This window comes from Poeciliopsis prolifica, unplaced genomic scaffold (genome assembly GCF_027474105.1).
Source record: "Poeciliopsis prolifica strain line A6 unplaced genomic scaffold, Auburn_PproV2 SCAFFOLD024, whole genome shotgun sequence".
Lineage (NCBI taxonomy): Eukaryota > Metazoa > Chordata > Actinopteri > Cyprinodontiformes > Poeciliidae > Poeciliopsis > Poeciliopsis prolifica.
In genome coordinates, this window is record NW_026562399.1 from 7,308,091 (window position 1) to 7,318,286 (window position 10,196).

A 10,196-nucleotide genomic window follows, 5' to 3' on the forward strand; every position below is an offset into this window, starting at 1 on the left:
CAGACTATTTGGGCTGGCGTTAATTTTGCAAATAAGAATGGGCACAAATTCTTGTTTGGACTTGCAACCCAGGTGGCGACACGCCCCACAACAAAGGCGATATTACTCAGCAGGGCTCAGTGGGAAACACACACCACACCTTTCAGATTGTGGTTTGCAAAAAAAAAAAAAAAAGAAAAAAGATCTGCAAACCATAAATCATTTTCCGCCCACTTCACAATGATTTTCTACTTCATGCAGGATCGCAAAATAAAATGTAGGACCTAAAATCCAAAGAAATGCATCCGACTCTGTGGTTTTAAAGAGACGAGACGGTGAAAAGTTCAATGGATGCAAATATTTTCGCTGCAAGGTGCTTTGCTTCATAATCAATTGACGATTGACTGATTAAAGTCTCATCCCAGGTCGTTGGAAACGTCGCTGTGCTCCGAAATTGTCAACAACTCCCCACGTGGGAGACGTTTTTCACACATTGGCAGCAGCTTAGTCTTCGGTTTCGTTCGCTGAACTAATTTGGTGAAAATAACACCACCTAATATCCAGCCCTGCCCTTATTATTCAAACAGAGAAAAAGATTCTCCAAGATGAAAGACACCCAGTTTCTAGCGCTGAACTGGGTCACTCCTCAGATGTTCAGAAATCCTCGTTGCAATATCTAACAGTGACACAGTCAGAAGCCTTTTCTTCTGGGTCGGAGAAGTAGTGCAAATAAATATTAATGATATTCAGAAATAATAATCATTAAAAAAAAAAACAGGCAACAGCAGTGGAGGTATAAAATACAAAATAAGATTTAGTTCACTTTTATTGTAAGTTTTATATATATTTGAAATAGACTTATTTAAAATAAATAAACTCTTCTGAACAGAAAAGTGGAAACGTCGTCTGACTGAAGTCGGCACCTGCTATCGCGCTCTTTCATCAGCAGATGGCAATATTCTCCTGTGGAGCAACAGGGCTGGACTGCACTCAGATGAACTGAATATTCCTAACCACAAGAGTCCTGTTACTTTTTTTTTCTTTTTTTCTTTTTTTTTAGCATCGTGGCTCATTCGATATTTTTTCACGCCGAGAAACTAAATGAACCAAATGAGCGTCTCCTCAATCTCCTCACAGCCTGAGGAGACGCACCACACACACACACACACACACACACACCACACACACACACACACACACACACACACACACACACACACGCATACACACACACACACACACACACACGAGAGCAACCGTAGGGCAAGAGGTCGTTGTGTTGGCCAGGAGAAAATCTGCCAGGTGGGTCAACCGGTGCAGACAAACAGCAGCCTGGGCAACACTGGTTTGCTGAGGATCAAACTGGATCCCGGAAGTCGAAGATAATGGCTTCACCCACACCGGGACATTTACTCCCCTCCCCCCCTCCCCCCCACCACTCTCATCCTGACTGACTCAATAATGCCACATGAACGCTTCCGCGTCTCATTGTTAATGGCTTCTGATGCCAGAGACACTAAATGGCCATTTTGTCCGATTATGAGAAGCGGGGAGAAAAACACGCATGGATGTAGCTGTGCTAAAAAGAGACGGGTTTGCTCCGAGTAGATGTCTTCTGATTATCCTCACTTGTTTCAGAATACGTCTTAAATGTTACATTTTACTGATTCGCCGCCAGTTGTTTAAGACACTTAAAGGTGCAGTATGTAGCTTTTCTTTTAAAAAAATAAAGTTTTTTTTGCCTTTTTATTTGTTTGTTAAAAATTATTATGTCATGACAGTATAATGTGACACAGATAGTCTGTGAAAAAATCTGTGTTCAATTTTTTTCACAGCGCTCCGAGAGAACCAACCACAGAAATACACCCCTTTATTAGAAACGCCCAATCAGAGAAAGGGGGAGGGTCTTATCGCTGTCAATCACTCTCATGTCTCCCTTGCTAAGACTAATTAGCATGGCCACCGATGGTGGCAGACGAACAGTTTTGTTAGGATCATCCAGCAGCACTTACACGAGGTTGCTTGGCAGCACTAAGGCCCTCCTCCGGTTCCTGATTGGTTGTTCTTGACCGGGAGCGATGCATTTTTGGAGACAATAATAGCACTGCGGCTTTGATTTTTCCACAGATCGTCTGTCTCATAACATGTTGTCACAACATAAACAGAGTTTTAATAAGTATTTTTTAAAAATCATATTTTTGTAAAGATCATACTGCAGGTTTAGTTATTTCTGCCCATGGTGGCACAAATAGTTCTAGGTTTAGAGAGCAATTTCCTTTTTAACACAAAAAGTAATTGCACTAAACAGGTTGTTTTAGAGGACCTTCTCCCTTAAAAAAAACATATATTTCTGTTTACTCAGTTTACTTTGTTCCTGAAATCTCTTTTTCTTTATCTGAAACATTTCAGAGTGACAAAAGATATAAAACAAGAAAATAAAAGACCCTACAAGGGCCAGTCAGAATCTACAAACTCCTGTTAGCAGGTTGAATAATTAAAGTTCATAACATGACTGGGAAGATAAAAATGTACCCATTACATTCCTTCACATTGATGAAGATACTTTCAAAAAAACGTTATTAGCTCAAAGGTGGTATTTTATCTCACCTGTCCAACAAACACATCTCAAGGTTTTCAGGAATATATTAGAATTTTTTTGTTCGTCAGTTTTTCGTCTCTTCTTTCCAGAGGACAAATCCAGCATCCGTTTCTTCCTTAAAGATATAAACAAATGAAGAAAGCACTAAATGCAGCAGCTATTGTTTCTTCCCCCTTCCAGAAGCATTTCATTTGACTTGACTGCATAATCCAGCGGCTCTATGACAAAGTGCCTCCGGTTATTGACTTGTGCCACTGGCAAAGCTTGCCACGTCTCAAGCCTTTCCTTTCACGCTGATCAAGACGGTGAAATATCACGGCCGCCGTTTTCTATTGCAGCGGCAAAAAGAATTACTTTCACTCACGGACGCATTAACGGGGTTTGTTTTTCTTGCTCTGACATTAGTTGCAGTTTGAATATTCCTTCATTTCGGCTAATGCACGCTTTGGATACGTACCAGCTCCTCGGAATCCTGCAGCAGAATCAAACGGGAGGAGAAACGACCGGATCGGGCCGAGGACGACATGCAGTCCTGAATTCCGTTGCGTTTTAAGCAAATGGCAAAAGAAAAGGTCATCGTGTGGAAATGTGTTTTTTTTTTCTTTTCATCCAACTTGAAACCCAACTGAACATTTCCTGTCCTTTGACAGGAGAGGTTGGGCAACTCTTTCCTTTTGCTAAGTGAAGTGCAAGAATATTTGAGAGATTTGTTTTTTAATCACTCGTTTTAAATCCACAAAAATCATCGTCATTATTATTATTGTTATAATAATCCGCTGGGACTTGACTCCTTTATGGATATAGACTGAAAGCTGACTCGGCAAGGAAGACGTAAATACTCCAAAAGCGACGTGAAAAGACAACTGACTTAAAAGTAGCTTTTTAGTCGGATCAAGGAACCTGTTTTATGTAAATAATTCCTTAATAATGATGAAAAAAAATCCCAATTCCACTGGGAAATGACTTCACTTTCATCAAGACATTTTTCCCCATGTTGTAAGTTATTTTTTTCTGCCAGTGCTATTTCACCAATGACAAAAAATGACTTACTGAAAATAAGTCTTCATTTCTTGCTAAAAAAATGAGTTGCAAGTTAGTTTGTCTCATTTCAAGATGTTTGCACTATGTAGGCTAAAAACATTTTGAGTCAGATAAGAGTGCGGCGACCAGGAAATGACAGGGCCACACGGAGAGACGGCGCCAATATTTAAAAAAATATATAAAAAAATCAAACTTGAAACGCTTTGGTAAGATTTTAATATACCAGACAGAAAAGGCGCAGCAGGCGTCGCAACGTGACAGGAGTTGCAACGAAGGAAGTGCTTTTGACCAAAAAATAAACAAACAACAACAACCGACGCTTCTCGGTGTTTTCAGGCTCACAATGCAATGTGTGCATTGATTTTGTGACAATGTAAGGAATGAAGCAGTTAAACCTTGTCTTTCTCTATGTAGGGGCATCCTGACAGAATCATTATTTTGGGAAGATTTTATTACGTTTTTGTTTTTTTTTAAGCTTTTTAGGAACCAGCTGACTTTATTGATCAGTGAATAGACAGGAAATGAGGAGAAACGAGACAGAAGACACGGGAAGGCAGCAAATGACCCGAGAGGTGAGCGTTTTGTGTCCTTTCTATAAAATCTCACGGGTTTCTAGAAGAAAGTACATCGACACCGACTCATTCCCATCCACGGAAGACAAGTTCAGCCGACATTAGAGAATGTCTTTACTTGCTCAATATGTAAATGCCAAATACCAATGCAGACGTATATAGACTGTGTGCAAACATAATGTCGATATGTCAAAAATGCTTGGAGTGTTTCAGCTTAGCAGCCAACATGTCGTGTACTGGTGTGCAAATATAGGACGTGAATTATGTTTTATGTCTGATGTTCTCATCAAATATCCTAAACCGTATTTTTAATGTGTCCACTGGAGATGTTGAAGATGTTATTTTTAGGGGGGGTCACATAGCATGACTTTGTCCAACAAACACACAAACCCCTTTCTGTTCGAAAAGATGAGGAAGTGAGTACAGTTTGGAAGAGCAGCGCGTCTGTCGGGCACTAGAAAGCAAAACCAAGAGTTGTGCACCTGAATGTGACCCGCTTAAGTTCACGCTAAGTGGAAGCTGTGAGCCGATCCTCAGGCTTGGCGAAGTGCGGCGCAGGGTTCACGTCTCATTCCGGTCCAGACCAGACTGGCTGACACTCAGCCGGCCTTTCTCGGTCTACCGGGGATTTCGAGAAATGTTTACATGAGAGGTTCGTGACCCAGCAGTTCAACCGGCATGTCACGGTTTACAGGAAACCGGCGGTAAACGCATTTTCCCCGACGTTGACGTTGTGGTTTTCCTACGGGGGAGGGCTGGGGGGAGGGGAGGGCGGGGTTTGCGTTCAAGTCGATTTTCGTGCCGTCTTTAATTAAAACAAAACAAAACAAAAAAAAAAAACAAGTGAGAAAATTGAGGACAAGAGCAAAGTCAACCGCCTCCGAAATCATCCCTGTCCACAGGAAGCAGCAAGACGTCCGTCTTTACCAGCCGAAATGTTTGTGGGTAAGCAGAACCTGCGAGGGAAAGGACCCTGGAGGAGATAATGGACGCCGGCAGACAGGAGACTGTCAATGCTGGTCCTCCCCCAAACTCCCAACCAGTTTGTAAAACATTTACCCTCGTGCTGATCTGACATGGCAAATGTCTTCCATGTCCTTTCAGTGGCAGCCAAAATCCCTGGAGCTGACAGCCTGCGTTGGGGACCTCGGGGACTCTCACTCATCATGAATATTGCATTGGGCCTGTTTGCATGCTTTCACATAGACTGCAGCTCGGAAGCGCCGCCGCGACGTTCTCAGAGTGACTTGCAGCAGTATTCATGTCCCCAGAGCTTTCTGCAGCCTCGAAGCTTTTTTTCCCTCCCTCCTAAGATCCACCTCCATCCATCTTCCTGAGCAACGCTTAGCCATTTCCCCCCCCGTCACCGATGAAAAACGCCACACAGCATGACGCGGCCGCCTCCGTGTTTCGCCATAGGGGTTGGAGCATAACAACATGTTAAGATCTCATCTATCCAGTCCACCACATGCTCGCTCTGTCCCTCTACACGGCTGGTTGCAAACGCCAAAGTGAACTTCGGTTCACTTTGCCATTATGCCACAAAGGCCACGTTTTGAAAAGAACGTGACCTTTACTTACCTTGTTACCTCTTGGCTCTTTCTCTGATTAATGCTCTCCTTGCGCGGCGTGGCAGTTTAGGAGCATATCCGGGTCTCAGTGGGTTTGTGGATTTTCACCTAAAGATTTCTGGCGTTAAAAGATGTTCAAATAGCAGGATATTGGTTTTCTAACCTCACTCCGCTTTAAACCCTGACCCGTTTGAGGATTTCCTTGGTCATCATGATAATTTTTCCCTCGCTAATGTTCTCTGACAAAAACCTCTTAGGTCAAAAATGAAACAGCTGCGTTTACGCTCTGACCGAATTACGTGCAAGTTGATTTGTGGCAGTGGATTTCATTTGAGGGCGTCCAAGTAAAGAGCTGGATGCAAACTCAAACCGCACTTTTTGGATTTCCGTCGCAAAATACGTTAAAAACTTCATGTTTGCCTGCCAGCTTACAATCATGCAGCACTTTGAGTTGGCCAGTCAGATAATTAATCAGATGTGAATGGGGAGGGAGGTTGTGATGCCTGAAGGAAAGAGCAGGAGTGAGCAGGTTGGAACAGCTGCAGGCAAACAGTCGATCCCGCGTCCCCGGGAAACCAAACGAGTCGGGTCAGGGGCCGGGGAGGAGGGCCAAGAGGCCGCGACCCCTCGGAAGCCCGGGGCCCCGGCGGGGAGAACCAGGCGCCAGGTTGGGAAAATAACCCGTGCTGACCTGCTTTCACGGTGCACGACTTCCCCCAGGTGTCTCGCTCCAGTCTCCTCCTCCTTGTTGTTGTTGTCTGCTCTCTTCAGCTCCCATCCAGCATCTGCAGTAGGCATCGCCAGAGGAAGCATGTTGGGCTGAAAGGAATGCATCCATGTATTCTTCCTTTATTACTTCAAATGGCCTCACAAGGCCCATAAAATGCTAATTAAATCACAGGACCCGAAGCGTGCGTGCATGTGTGTGTGTTTGCGTAACGTCTGAGGTCGCGTTCGGAGTTCAAACCCTTTGGAGGAGAGAGGACGGCCATCAAACATCTGCCAGCTTTGTTTTCCAGCACAGATTGCCATGGCAACGCAAGGCGGGCTTCATATGGTCGCCATGTGAGTAAACGGAGCACCTGCTGGGAGAGTCCATCATTAACGACTAATCGACAGACATGCCTGGCGTAGGGAAGGGCCCCGCGCGTTCCCATGTAGATAAGCCCTCGGCTAATTGCTGCCATTAAGTTGTTTGTCAAGAGAAAAAGCAACTGTAATGTCAGAAAATAGTTTATTTTTTGGGGGGGGGGCCCTCGTGACTACGGAGGGTCTCTTGTGGGGGACGTGGCCCAAACACGGTCGAGTCGACGGCAGCCGGGGCGCCTCACATCCTCTCGGCCTGCCGCCGAGGTCAGGAAATCAAAGACAAACGGCCAATTGTCAAGTTTTACACCTTGACCTCCGCTTAAACCCCCCCAGGCCTCCGCCTCCTTTAAGTTCGCCGCCGCTTCGGCAGTCAGGAGGAAATCGAGAGGTTAGCGGCGGTTCAGCCGTGATAAGAATCTTGGAATGGAGAAGTTCACGGAGGGGGAAAGGTTACCGAGAGTTTAAAGAGGGAGAGAGAGAGAGAGAGAGAGAGAGAGAGAGCAGCCAGTCATGGGGAGGATTAAATAAAAAAAAAATAGAAAAAAGTAGGGGAAGTCAGCACTGCGAGGAACTGCGCTGCGGTTTCAAAAGTGCACTGCCAGACAAAAAGACGTCTGTTTTGCTCGCTGGACTTGGCGTTCAAAGCCAGTTCAGGGGGGAAGCCGGGCCGTGAACTCATCTTCACCTTTAGAAAGCCTCGGCGCTGAAGCCGCTTCCCTGCAGGCTGACTCGCGGAGTCGTCAGGCCTCTGGCCCCTTCTGGGAAGCACTGGCACGGTGACGTGACGGATTCATAAAAAGGTCCTCTCCGTCGGGGTCAGACACATCCTCGGACACTCGGAGCACATCTGGTGACCTGTGCTGCGTCCTCCCACCGGTCTCTGTCTTTCCTGCTTTTGTTGAGACTCGGCAGCCAGATCAGGAGCACGAGACGTTTCTCTGTGGGGGGGGACGGAGAGGCAAATACAGGACATCCTCTCACTTCACTTTAACAGGGCGGTGTTTGATTACAGGAAGTGCTGTTTGGCTTTGATGTCCTTTTAAAAATAATCATAACTTTTAATATGAGGCCAGAGTCTTTGATGGCGGTGCTCAATTTCCCTAATGGTTGCTTTGGTTTATTGAAATTCGATGGGGGAGTAAAACACACACAATAATAAATGAAAAAAATATAAATAAACAACAGAAGATTCTGGCTTTAAAACATCTATATATAAAGAAAAATGCCGTTGACGGTTTAAGTTCACAAAAATACGTTTGGTATGCAAATGAGCTTCCGGCTGAGAGCAAATGTGATGGTTTGTTTTTTTTTGTTTTTTTTTTAAAGTGCGGTAGTCATTGTGTTATTATCGGCTTTAGCTTCCATACCTGTAGCCACAGCAGCCGTCGCAACACACAAGATTGTTCATCACTGTCACAACACAATGGACCAAGTGAAAAGGATCAGAGTGGTGGGCGATTAATGACGTCACCCGATCAGCTAAGAGACTGAAACGGTAAACCGTGTTGGTGGACATCAGCCGTCTACCCCGTCACAAATGTTTGCAGCCGTTTTTCTCAGCCGGACAACTACGGAGTAAGATAACTGTCGAAAAGACGTGCCGTATCACTCCAACGCATTTTACTCCACTGATGCGTCGGCTCCTCAGAAAGGTGGGAAAAAAAAAAAACCTTTCGACTTTTCACGCCTCCAGAGGAAACAGCAATACGCGTGAGATTCAACACCGGTTTAAGGGGCGCTCGCTTTCTACACCCTCGCATATAAACTGAGACGGTTATTTCTGTCCTCTGAGCAGAACAATGTCTCAATCACTAAGGAAGTTGTCAGGGGTCAATGTGTGAGGTCACTCAGCTGCGAGCTCCCAGTGCTCATTTCCAAAATGTGAGAAGCTTCGTGGAGGTGGCAGAACCGTCACAAAATGAAAACGTTTACTCCACCGTCAGCAGAACTGGAGACGATCGAGGAGTCGCAACTGTTCAGGTAACGCAGCCCGGACCAGCATGGACACGCATCTTCTTGACGGTTATTTTACTCCATCGTTCAGCTGCTTACTCACATGAAGGCCGTTTTCTTCCGTCTTCCTGAGGACCCTTATTGGTGATGAAGACCCCCGGGTCTCGTCGTCTTGTACTCGATCGTGCTATTTGGGCTTCGCTTTAAACATGATTTTTAAGCAAAATTAACATGAATTAAATTAATTTATGGAGGGTTTCACTAATTTCTTTCTACATGAGAGTTACAGCGAAAAGAAACGACAAAAAAAAAAAGAAAACCCCGTTATAACTCTTCAACATGTACAGTGAGTTAATGTTTCTGGCTCTTTCTCCAAAGCAACTTTCAGTATCTGGCAGTTATTCAGTAGAACTCTGTTGTCTTGCCCTTTAAACTGTTGTTGCGTCGTTACATACACAAACGTATACCAAATCCCATCTGTGCAGACTTGATGCTGAAAGGATCAAAAATGACTGCAAACACAAAAAGTCTGAACGGACTTCTGTCCAGCTCCAACTGATGATGTATCATAATCTAGTCTTTTGAGGAACTAGGAAGGAAACGTTTGATGGGAATATAAAACCAGCAGCCGATTAAGTAGATGACTGAATCTGTGGGTAGTTCGGACTTTCAGAGAGAACATCGGGAGTTGAGGGAATCAATTCCTATGGCTTCCCATTTCGAGAAAACTGTAATCGGCGCCACCCTAGTTTTGCTGCGGTCTGGCTACAGGAGCCGAGAGCCCGACAGACTGCCTGGACTAGATAAAGTACAGAGTAGAAGTGCTGCTACTAAAATGAACTTGGTGTACATAACAATTGTTATGCTTTTTGTTGCCAAAAATACTACATAACCATATGCAAAACAGTTTCAAATATTTGTAGGAAACGCTAAAATACAGGCGAGAGCGTTAGATTTGCTGGAGGTTGGCATACAGTCAGGATCTCAGATCAGCCCTGGGTTAGCAAAAACAACCGAAGCTCCATTTTTAGTGCAACTAAATAAGGTGACCATTCACCCATAATCAGGTAAAGGCATTATTTGACATCTAACAAAGTCACTCAAATGTTGCTAGAGCTGATTAATACATGGAGATGCTCATTTTCAGTTTTAACTGAACTGTTAGATACTCCAACACTTATAAACCATAGTTTATGCTCTCTGGCGCTCGCTCTAGTTATCCCAGTACTGAATCATGTCCACATCAAGCAATTCTCTCCGAATTTATTATTTTCTCCGCAAATAGAAACGGCGGCAATTTCTCATTTGAGCTAAAGCTTTTACCAAATGTTTCAGAAAAGAACTTGGAAGAGAGCACAAGTGGAAAAACAGGAACCCATTCATAACAGGTCA